Below are 13119 nucleotides of genomic sequence, written 5' to 3'. Positions count from 1 at the left end.
TGAATGGTACAAGTAATATTAGTCTTACACAGTAAGTATTTATGGTCTTTTTGATAAGAAAACCATATATTTATTAGAGCACAGTAAAAGACTAGACCCTATGATATTGATGAAAATCATATGATTCCGAAAATGGAGAAATTATTATTAACTTGCTTGATCATAGAATATGCGGGACAAGTATTTTGAGCTGAGCATCCAATTACAGTTAAAGTTTGAATGAATGGAAATGAAGGAAGAAGGAAAGCAGGAAGAGAGAATAAGACAAAGTTTTGAAGTAGAAATAATGTGACTTGTGTAGGAGAGTGGATGGAAAATGGCCTCTCTCGAGCTTAAATGTTGGACTATCTTAGAAAGTAGACAGATTCAAAAGACCCAGACATCCCAGAAGAAGTGTTTGGACTAGCTAGGGGCTGTGAATATTGACAGGCCACTGATCTGAGGCCAGAGTGGTGGATGATGGAGTGTAGGCAAGGGAGTCATCCTAAAGACTTTTTAGTAATTTACGTCTAAGGCGATGAAAGCCTGGAGTAGTGAGGTAGCTGCGGGAAGGAAGCAGGGGAGGAGAAGATGAAGGAATGATAACGCTTGGGGACAGATCATAATTAAATGATGAAGGAATAGAAAGAATAAAAGATGGCTCCAAATTTTCTATTCTCATCCAGATGACTGGAAGAATAATAGCACCTGTGAGAGCCATGACACACTTAAAACTTGATAAATTGAGTGTGGTGGAAAGAAAGTTCAGTGGTAGCACCCTATAAGCAACTGGACTCAGGAGAAATGCTCAAAGATCCAAGCCATATATTATGTATGTGCAAATATATACATACATGTATACTATATATATGTAAATATACACACATATACATATATATAATTCATGGATGAATGTCATAGGAATAAACAAACAGGAAACTGGGAGGCCTAAGATAATTTCAGTTTTGATATAAGTAAAATAAAATGCTATATTCAGAAATGTCATTGATTTAAACTTAACATTTAAGTAATCCCAGATGAGTGCCCTTCATGTCCTCATCTGTGAGCTGGAAATAGTAACCATGGCGTTTCCCAGCTCAAAAAAAGTATCTACATTTTTTATCCTAATTATGCATTATACTTATATTTTTTAAAGTGCTTGCTTAGTGAATTAGTCAGTAAAAAATGTTTTTGTGTTCGAATTTTGTGTTATCTCTTATGATATAAAGATGTACATGCAATATATAGAAAAATATATTTAATGTAAAGCATTGCAGTTTCTGACTGGCATACACATTTACATTTTTTACTTATTGCTAACTACCTCGACCAGCCAGCTGTGAGGCCTCCACAGAGTTTTAACTTATCTTACCCTCTATTTTATCCTACTGAAATCTAACATGTCTACTGCAACTCACCACCATTTCCTCCCACTTCTGTCACCCTGGAAGCCCACGGGGAGCAGTGGAACATGGAAGCAGGGACATGTGAGGAAGGGAAATGACTGAGAAGAATGTACACCGCTATCCAGATCCCATTAGGCCATTAGCAACCACAGAACCCACCAAGTCTCCCGCTGCAATAGAGAGGACGTAGAATGAAAGGAAGAGAAGGAAGAAGCAGAGAGGAAAGTTAAGACGTTAATGACGACCTGGGCAACAAAAGGAGGCCCCCATCTCTACAAAAGATGAAAAACAAAACAAAGCAAATTAGCCAGGTGCAGTAGCACACACCGGTAGTCCCAGCTACTTGGGAGGCTGAGGCAGGAGGATACCTTGAGCCCAGGAGTTTGAAGTTGCAGTGAGCTGTGATTGTGCCACTGCACTCCAGAATGGGTGACAGAGCAAGATTCTGTCTCAAAAAAGTAAAAGGAGTTAATACATCATGGGAGAAAAAGAGAACAAGTCCTTTTCAATCCTCAAGGAGTGTTCTGCAGTCCTTCTTTATCACTTCAGCATCTCACTACTATTTCTCAGCCCCTAACAGCTGATACTAGAATTCTGCTGTGTCTCCTCTACCCTCTACCTAAAGCTCTTGCTCTGCATACACTTCAGGTCCAGGGTATTGAAGGCAGTGCTGCCAGTCCAGAATTGGGGACGGTTCTTTTTTTTTTTTATCATCATCTATTATGGTCTAGCAGGACACAAAGAAGTGGAACAGAGGGAGACCCTGTATCAATCAAACAATCAGTCAGTCAGTAGAACAATGAGAAACAGGGATTTTCTGCCCCTCACACTATTGTGTGATCTTCCTGGACTTCACAGGCCATGACTCTGAAAGAAATTGATCTCAACTGAAAATGTAAAGATTTTGTTGTTCATTTCTTCTTATTTCACTATATATGATGCATTTTCAAAACTTTTCAGCACTTAAACCTTGGGAATTATATTTTATATTGTTCTAGTCACAATGTGCTTGTAAACTTTTAATCCCTACACTAGACCCAGTCATTGATATTTTGTTTCCTTAATTTTTAAAATTAAATATTAAAAATCTGCTCTATAATTTTATGTGGAAGAAAGCATTGAATCATAAGGAAATATATATATTCACAGCTCATGTGAAGACAATATATATACATATATAGATATAGATATAGATATAGATATAGATATAGATATAGATATAGATATTCTTGTCCCAACTCTGCCACAATGGCATTGGGCAAATCAGATTTATTTTGTTCTTTTTAAAGTGTATGCCATCTCTGAAATTCAGCTGCCTCAATGTAAACTGGGGATGATATTTATCTTACTGGGCTCTCCTGATCTTTAAAATAGGTAATGTATTTGATAACTATTATTAAATGATAGCTTTAACATTCTACCTTCTTTTCCTTTTCAATGAGAGAATCAGGTCAGGCACAGTGGCTCATGCCTGTAAACCCAGCACTTTGGGAGGCCGAGGTGGGTGGATCACTTGAAGTCAGGAGTTCGAGACCAGCCTGGCCAACGTGGTGAAACCCCATCTCTACTAAAAAAAATACAAAAATTAGCCAGGTGCCTATAATCCCAGCTACTTGGGAGGCTGAGGCAGGAGAATCGCTTGAACCTGCGAGGCAGAGGTTGCATTGAGCCGAGGTTGTGCCACTGCACTCTAGCCTGGGTGACAGAGCAAGACTCCATCTGAAAAAAAAATTAATAATAATAAAGAGAGAATCACAAATGTTTTGGGATATGAGGTGACTTGGGAATATGGGATAATAGGTGGGATAAAATCTATTATAGATGGGATAAAATTGGGAAATTAAACCACTTTATGAAATAAATGTTATTTAATTCAGAAACTCTTGATTTTATAAATATTTTATAAAATGTTTATTTATTTATATATTTATTTATTTTGGAGACAGGGCCTCACTCTGTCACCCAGATGAGTGCAGTGGTGCAATCTCAGCTCACTGCAACCTCTGCCTCCCAAGCTCAAGCAATTCTCCTGCCTCAGCCTCCTGAGTAACTGAGCTTACAGGTGTGCACCACTACTACCCAGCTAATCTGTGTATTTTCAGGAGAGATGGGGTTTCACCATGTTGGTCAGTCTGATCTTGAACTCCTGAATTCAAATGATCCACTTGCCTTGACTTCCCAAAGTGCTATGATTACAGGTGTGAGCCACCACACCAGGCCTAAAGATGTTTTTGAGATGAGAAAGAGGGACTTTAAGCCAAAATACAGCTAGAAAAAAATAGATTAAATAGATGTTTATATCTTCAAACGAGTAGACAGATATCGCCATGTTCTTGCACAATAAGGCAGTAAAATCACTACTGTCCCTGATCCACTGTCCAATTGCTTAAGGTGGAACTTTTGCTTTTGCCACCTGCTGTGTGTTTAAGTAGCATTTTAGTCCCATTGCTAGGACAGCATCAGGGAAACAGATGCATAGGGAAATATCCAGTTGCCTGCTCTTGTGGGTATAACAAAAAACAACTAGATTGATGAAATGCTGTCGCAAGTACATATTTTACATAAATTGCACATATTTTAAATAAATGTACATATTGTACATATTTTAAATAAATTTAACTTTAATTTTTGTTGATTATTAAAATCACAAGCTGGATACAGTGGTAGATGTCTATAGTACCAGCTACCTGGGATGCATGGCAAAGGATTGCTTTAGCTCAGACATTTAAGATCGTAGCAAGATCCTGTCTCTAAAAAAAAAAAAAAAATGAAGATTAAAAATAGACAGTTCATCAATGCTAGACTGGATAAAGAAAATGTGGTACAATACAACATGGAAAACTGTGCAGCTATAAAAAGAACAAGATCATGTCATTTGAAGGGAGCTGGAGACAATTGTCCTTAGCAAACTAATAGAGAAACAGAAACCCAAATACCACATGTCCTTACTTATAAGTGGGAGCTAAATGATGAGAACACATGGACACATAGAGGCGAACAACACACAGTGGGGCCTTTCAGAGGGTGGAAGGTAGGAGGAGAGAGAAGATCAGGAAAAACAACTAATGGTTACTAGACTTAATAACTGGATGACGAAGTAATCTGTACAACAAACCCCCATGATACACATTTACTTATGTAACAAACCTGTACTTGTATACCTAAACTTAAATACAAGTTTAAAAAAGCCTTTTCAAATAAAAATGTAAAATTGAAAGATTAAGGAAAAATTGACATTTAAATGTTAAAATTTATAACATAAAGTAGTTCAATATCAGTCATTTAAAAAATTTACATTTTACATGTTACATATGTTTTTCAGTTATCTCAGTATAGATTTGGGTACTATATTCATTTTATGCACAGATGAATTATAAATTGCATTTATATTCAATTAAAATTTAAATAAACATTTTAATAATGAAGTAACATAATATTAATATATGTGTATTTTCCATTTTAAGAAATTTTACCTCAATTATTATTTTTTTTGAGATGGAGTCTCGCTCTGTCACCCAGACTAGAGTGCAGTGGCATGGTCTCAGCTCTCTGCAACCTCTGCCTCCCGGGTTCAAGCAATTCTCCTGCCTCAGCCTCCCGAGTAGCTGGGATTATGGGTGCGCACCACCATGCCTGGCTAATTTTTTGTAGTTTAGTAGACACAGGGTTTCACTATGCTGGCCAGGCTGGTCTCAAACTCCTGACTTTGTGATCTGCCCACCTCAGCCTCCCAAAGTGCTGGGATTATAGGCGTGAGCCACTGTACCTGGCCCAATTTTTTTATATCTATAATATTTATACAGACATTTCTATAATCAATAAACAAGATATATAGTTACATGTTTATTCCTCTGGAAGTTAGTAATATCATTTTTGTCTACTCATTCACATCTTTAGGGAAACAAAGTCATGTTTGTATTATGATTTCTATCATAAAATATATTGTACCAATTGTTCACAAGCATCCTACTATATTCTCTGGCTACCAATGAACTCGAAGAGAAAAAATTCGATTTCTTCTGTTCCAGAATTTTGCATATAGAATTCTCTTTCTAAAATGTTGATTAACTTCAGAGGCTTGGTCTTAGCCATGTTCAGAGGTAAAATTAAAAGTATATAAACATGAGACTAAGGAAGAGTTAGTCAAATGTCAGCTGAATTCATAGAGCATCACTTAGTTTCCCTTTGCTTCCTTCTATGAAATAGGATTGTTAGCAGCAAAGAGGCAGCTCATGGGAAGACAACACATGACCTAGTGAGACAGTGCTAAGCACCCAGATGAGGCTTGGCACTGCCCGGGAAACTGGCGGTTGAGGGCACGAGCATGCGTGCATGAAAGCACACAGGTATACAGCCACCCGCATCCCTGCCCCCTGCCCCGACACTTTCCTTCTAAGTGCTGAGAGATGCTATGGCACAGCTCAGAAAAATCCTCTCTGTATTTTCTTCTAATGAAATCATACTTTATAAATACAACAAGGTGCACATTAACATGAAAAGCAATAGAGTTAAATTATTTTTCTCTTTGGTCCTCCTGTACCTTACTTCATCAAACTGCAGACCCTCAGGATAGTGAGACAGCGACAAGATTTACTCTCTGCACTTGATTGCCAAGTGGACCAGAGGCATCATTTCAGCTTCCTATCAGCTGGTTTATAACAACCTCCACTCAGGTCTCACTTAGAAGAGAACACAGATCCGAGGGAAAGTCATTCTGTTTGGGACGTTTTCCAAAACGTATTAAACTGAACATTAGAGAAAGTTGTAAAGAGAAAAATTATAGAGGCCCAGCTTGGATACCTCTTTGCTACACTGCTTTGGGGTTATTGGCAGTCTGCCGGAAGGTAGAGTGCTCATGAGAGAGGCCTTCTTAGTCTGTTTAAAAACGGCTTCATCTAGACCCAGAATGAGATAACATAAGACTGAGACTTGACTCCCTCAGAAATGAGCATTGGATGGGGGAAGTGTAGCTTCATATGTCATCATACCAGAAATACTGAAGTTCGTTTAGGGAACTTAGAGAGGGTTTATGAAAAAAATATATTTACAATGGCATAATCTTTACATTTTGATACTTTCTAAAGTTAGTTTTGCCATGCTGAAAAGAGTCCGGTTTTAACTAAGACCAGAGCAATGGCACTTTGCAGATGAAAAGAGAAGCAAGTGATACTGTCCTTAGATCAATCCTGTTTCTCAGGGATTCAGAAGGGAAGATATGCTAGGAGGCATGCACACAGCGGTTTGAGATGCTGACCTTACCCCACCCGTCTCTATAGATCATGTGGTCCACCCAGAGTCTTGTGCTCACATGCGGACTGCTTGCTGACACAGCAGGATTATTTTTAAGTATTATTTAATGGTCTTGAGTCTTTTGTTGGGGAAAAAAATAAAAGAGTGGGATGGAGAATTCCTCTTTTTATCATAAGTAAGGGTATGCATTTCTGGAAGCTCTGACCAGATCACCAAGACCCGAGGCAGTGAAGCTCACCATCTGGAATAAAGTTCCACTTAGCCATCTGCAAGCCACTTACAAAGACTATTTTAGGCACAAAATAGCAGCAAATTCTGTAATGTTCATCCAAGAGCCTGCATTTCTGAAATTTCCTCACAATATTTTCTAAAGGAAATCAGTCACTGAATGAGTGGGTCTACCCTGTGTCTCTAAAATCCAGAACATACTAACACCAACTGAAAGTACTACACAGGCCAGGCGCAGTGGCTCACACTTGTAATACCAGCACTTAGGGAGGCCGAGGCAGGTGGATCACGTGAGGTCAGGAGTTTAAGACCAGCCTGGCCAACATGGTGAAACCCCACCTCTGCTAAAAATACACAAATTAGCCGGGCCTGGTGCATGCCTATAGTCACAGCTACTCTGGAGGCTGAGGCGGGAGAATCGCTTGAACCCGGGAGGTGGAGGTTGCAGTGATTCGAAATCATGCCATTGCACTGCAGCCTGGGTGACAGAGCAAGACTCCATCTAAATAATAAATAAATAAATAAATAAATAAATAAATAAATAAATAAATAAACAAACTACACATACACACCCACACACATACAGGACATGGAGCCATTATGAAATGAAAACAGCTAAGGTGAGACTGGGTTTGGCCAGCTATGTGACTTCTAAGTGGCATCACAATTTGACAGGTCTTTTAGGGAGTTCATAACTGAGAAGTACAGAAACTTTATTTGGTCAACAAACCATAAGTGGTCTCTAGAAATAGATGAATTCAACTCAAAGTAAACACTAAATTAGCCAAAATGGCAGTGATCAATTTACAACAAAAATGCAGTTGCATTTGAGACTGAAAACACTGCCCCATGGGACCAGTTCATTTTCTTTCTGTTGGGGACTGGCATGGGGATCCAAACCATAACTCGAAGTGATAAGGACAAAACCAGCATGGTAAGAATTCCATATCTCATCTGAACAAGCATGCAAATCTGGATCGCCAAGGAGTGTACTAGAAATAGATTATCTAGCCACACCCTGCAGATTCTGGGACCTGGGAATTGTATTAAAAAAGCACCTCAGACAAACCGTTGACATCAGTTTTGAAATGGGGAATGACTGAAAGTTTATCCATTGTGCCAACATCACTCTAGGACAATCAAATATACCATCTGCACTTTAGAGATATACCAGCCCCCTGACTAAACAGTTCATATTCTTATCTCCTGCCACCTGGACCTATGTGAATGAGCACTGCCAGTGAAGCTCTTTCTGGAAATATCTATGGCTGAATAACTTCTTTCTAACCAACACCTGCTTTCATTACTTGCATTGTTACCTTCACTTAATTTTGCTGCATCCTGTGATCTATTCTGCTTCCTGAAAGGCAGATTTTTCAGACAATAGTACTGAAAAAATCCCAGCAAAACTGGAAATGAGATATATTTTGGGTTAATTTAAGCTTCAGTGTCATAATCACTAGGCATATTGCTTTCTACATTGGTTTTTACACTTCATCGCACAAAGGACACTGTTAATTCTAAACACTGGTGTAACCTCTCACTGTTCCTGTTCTTCTTCATGTATTACCTGCCTAAAGAATTGAGATACTTGGTTGTCTAACAGTGGGTTTGCCTGGTCCAAAGGTTTCAGAAATTTTATTAATTTATTTATATCCATTCCCTCATTCTACTCATAGGCACAGTAAGAACATATTTCAGTTATGTTAAAAAGCTCACATTAATTTTAATAGAATATTAGAAGTGCCTAACTATCAAGAGCGAGCTGTTAAGTTTTTTTAAAAGGGAGACTAATACATGTTTTGTTTTGTTTTCCGACAGGGTTTCACTCTGTCACCCGGGCCAGATTGCAACAGTGTGATCTCGGCTTGAGGCAGCCTTGACTTCCCAAGCTCAAGCGATCCTCATGCCTCTGCCTCCCGAGTAGCTGGAACTACAGGCACATGTGGCCAAGCTTGGCTAATTTTTGTATTTTTTATAGAGATGGGGTTTCACCATGTTGCCCAGGCTGGTCTCAAACTCCTGGCCTCAAGTGATCTGGCTGTCTCAGCCTCCCAAAGTGCTGGGATCACAAGCATGAGCCACTGCACCCAGCCATATATTAATTTTTATTAGGAAAATACACACGTATAATAAAGAGAAAATGACTAATATTGAAGAAAATATGCTTGTAACTCACCACAGACAATAGAGTTTTTTAAACATGTAAATCTCTTAATCTTGAAATGCAGAAGGTCAGGATCTCCCCTTCCTCATTTTTGTTCCCTTCCTCATCCATTGTGGAAGATATAATTAAGGTAAAATGTGTTTGTCATGAGGAGGACAATACCGGCAAACTCTGTTGAGATGTTGTGATGTTCCAACTGCAAAAATATTTATTCAGCAGTGAAAAGTAAGGCATGGCTACCTGTCTGCAAGGAACATTGCCTAGAGTTTTCATTTCTGCATGACAAGTTCCCCTAAGGACCAAATCACAAACTAGGAGACTTGGCAGATAATTGGAAAAGTTAAGAACATCATGAGAAGAAGAAAGAAGACAGTAAGAGACCAGGGTCAGAAGACTTCAGAACACTGGAAAGGGATTCTAATCAAGCCAAACATTAACAATTATTAACATTAACAATTTGAATTGAGAGAACATCAGTAGGAAAAGGAAATGAATGTTTGGTATAATTCAACGGCATTTAGATTTCACTAGTTTCCTTTTTTTTTTCCTTAACTTTTATCTTAAGTTCAGGGATACATGTGAAGGTTTGTTATATAGGTAACTTGGGTCATGGGAGTTTGTTGTACAGATGATTTTGCCACCCAGGTATTCATTTTCTTTAGTCTGTCACTGATGGACATTAAGGTTTATTCCATGTCTTTGCTATTGTGACTAGTACTGCAATGAACGTATGTGGCATGTATCCTTTGTCATCTAAAATGATTGTTTTCTTTCAAGTAGAAAACTATACCTAAATATCCTGCCAAATATTAAAGCTAAGAGTTTAGCTTACATTGTCTACATTTTTTTTCTAACAACTAGTCCAATAACGAAAGTAGTATCACTACACTTCAAATTCTGTCTAGTTCTTACCTTAATTTTGCAAAAAGCATCAGTGGTACCTGTTAAATGCCCAAAGAGGGGGAAAATGTTTATTCTATCTCCTCCCTAATTTCACACTTGATTTTTCTTTGCAATTTGATTGGAAAGTTGCTCCACTTTTATTCATGCAACAAAATTTTACTGAATAACTACCATAATTCAGACACAGTTAGGTAATGGTTTAATCTGCCTGTTAATTAAAGCTTTGCCACTTGATGAGTTCACAAAAAAATGTTACCTCCCAGGCTGTTTGATGTCTCTATAATTTTACTAAAGGTCTCTTTACTTGCTCTCATGTCTTACTTCTTTGGTCCAAAAATTAGCTGGGTGCAGTGTCTCGCGGGTGTAATCCTAACACTTTGGGAGGCCAAGGCGGGCGGATTACCTGAGGTCAGGAATTTGAGACCAGTTGAACAACATGGTGACACTCCCGCCTCTACTGAAAATACAAAACTTAGCCGGGCGTGGTGGTGTGCGCCTGTAGTCCTAGCTACTCGGGAGGCTGAGGCAGGAGAATTGCTAGAACCCAGAAGGGGGAGGTTTCAAGCCAAGATCGTGCCACTGCTCTGCAGCCTGGGCAACAAGAACCATACACCAGCCTGGGCAACAAGAGTGAAACTCCATCTCAAGGAAAACAAACATACAAACAAACAATTAAACGTCTACTTTATATTTTAAAATGTAGGCCAGGGTTTACTTACCGTCTTAAGCCTTCTTTCCCTTCCCTCCCCTCTAGAATATTGGACACCACTTCCTTTGTGCTCTGAATAAGCTCATCTATATTTCTATAATATCTATGTTATATAAATATATCTTTAAATATCCATAACACACACTGTATTTTATTTTCCTAGCTACTTTTTGGAAAATTACTTCTTCCCCTTTTCATCTCTGTAGTTCAGTTGGAACTAACTTCACCTTCACAAAACTCACATAAAAATGATATAAGTGGTAAAAACCAGATTTCATTTTGAAATTGATATGAATGCTTGAAAAGAAAAGGTCTCTTTTCTGAAATCTTAAATGCTAAGCATCGTATAAAATCAAGGATCATATATGCCACCATTTGTTGGTGGCAAGCCTGAGAGTGAAATCATTAGAGTAAAACTCAGCCAAGAAGTAAAGAGGTAGAGAATGTGTCCTAAAACTATGTGAGTTCCTGGATCTAGCTGTGGCTGAAGCCATGTGTACCACCAGATACTTAGATGTTCTTGCTAATGAACATTATTCTGATTAAACCAGTTTAGACTGAATTTTCCTCATTTGCAAGCAGAAAAGCCTGCAGTAATACATCATGTCTGTTGCTGTAACTATACTGTTCTGTCTAAATTGCCTCTTCTAGTCTATGACAGAACTTGGAACAAAATGGGTACTCTTTTGGTTTACTGATTAAAGAATGAATATGAATGAATAAAATAAATACCTGGAGGAATATAGAAAAAAAGGTAAATTTCTTGTTGTAGTCCCAGTATACCAACAATTTGGTGCCCTTGTTCTAAAACAAACAGAAATGCCCAGTGAAAAAACTAATTAATTATTTCCAAGTTATTGTACTGCACTGTGCTGGTCAAAGTGGATCACCATCCCTTGAAAAATCCTAAGATGGCTTACTCAGGTTGAATGGATTTAGGAAATATCTCAGGATAACCAAACCCTTTACTTACTTCTTAACACCAAATGATATCTTCCAGGTCCTAAAGTTATTTTAAATGGCACATGAGATGGCGTCTCTGTCTGTTCTCTTGAGATCAGGTTTCATGGTCTAATCAGACTCACCATTAACAATCTTCCCCTGGACAGGAACAGAGTTAATATAGTGTGATGAGAGAGTGTTGGCCGGTGGCTCAAGCAGCTCTGCAAGTCTGCACATGTGGATTCTATTTTCAAACCTATGATTGATTTACTTTCAGACTATGGCAAACCCTCCACTCTCTCACATGATGCTTATCAACAAATGGTGTCTGCTTAACTCATTTATTGAGAAAATGTAACTGCATTTCAGAAATTTAAAATTATTTCCCATGAACAATTTTTGTTTCTCTTACCACAATGTAGTTCTGCATGCATAATACACTACCTGATCTAAATAGTTACATTAAGACATTTTTTTAAATTTTGAAAGTTCAACATTTCCTCTTAATGAAGATATTGGCCTATGTTTACAATTTGATATTCTTCTTATCTCGATTTATGTTATTTATAGCTGTAAAAAAAAATCGCTCTGAAGATCCATTGTTTTTGAACATTCTCTAAGTTGTTTCTTATGGATTGTAAGCTACTCAGATAGGGATGAATGAGTATTGAATGTACATTTGTTGATTTGACTTAATGACATTTGAATTTGATACAATAATCATCAGTTCGCATATATAAGGTGATATATATGTGTGTATCATTTCCAAATGCAAACTGCTAGAAGAAGGGAGTACATATACGTTTGGAACTCATTTTTCTTTTGATGGTATACAAATTTGAGTTAGCTTGTGTTGGAAAGAAATGGCAGGGGCTGTGAAAAACAGAGTTTCTGAATTATTACTGTACCTTAAAGTCAAGAGCTAGGATAGATGACTTTGAGGGATACTTTAGAAGTCATTTTATTATTTGAAAACCAATACTAGATACCATAAGAAATCATATAAGACACTATCATCCATAAATTTTCTTTAAATTATTTTTAAATGTACTTGGTGTATGGGTTTGTGGTTAGAGTTATGCTGACCTACTTAGTTCCATGTTATGGAACTCGTGAAATAATATCAGCACTGTCTGTTTCTTCAAAGACTGAAAAAGAAAAGTTACTGGGAAATCTGGCCTGGCACTTTGGGAAGGATATTAAATCAATGTTTTGTTCCATGTTAGTCACTCTTGCTGGGTCAAATTTTTTGTTATTTGAGTTTGTTGGTTATTTAGTTATTTTGGTTTTCATTGTTATCTTCCATTTCTTCTAGGGTTTTGTAATTATTTTCCTGTACTTCTGTAAATACACACTAAAAATGATTTGATTACTTCTGTGTCTGTACCCTTTAGCTTTTTGTCTGTATAATTGTGTAATTCTGTTTTCTCACGTAATTTATTTATGTATTGTAAAATATTTTATCTAAAATTTGGCTCTGCATTATTTATCAATGTTGTGTTTTTATATTTGGTTCACTTATTTATGTCTTTAAC

The sequence above is a fragment of the Piliocolobus tephrosceles genome, chromosome 8, assembly GCF_002776525.5.
Source record: "Piliocolobus tephrosceles isolate RC106 chromosome 8, ASM277652v3, whole genome shotgun sequence".
Classification (NCBI taxonomy): domain Eukaryota; kingdom Metazoa; phylum Chordata; class Mammalia; order Primates; family Cercopithecidae; genus Piliocolobus; species Piliocolobus tephrosceles.
The sequence above is the reverse complement of the archived record's forward strand: the minus strand, read 5'-3'. Positions refer to the sequence as shown.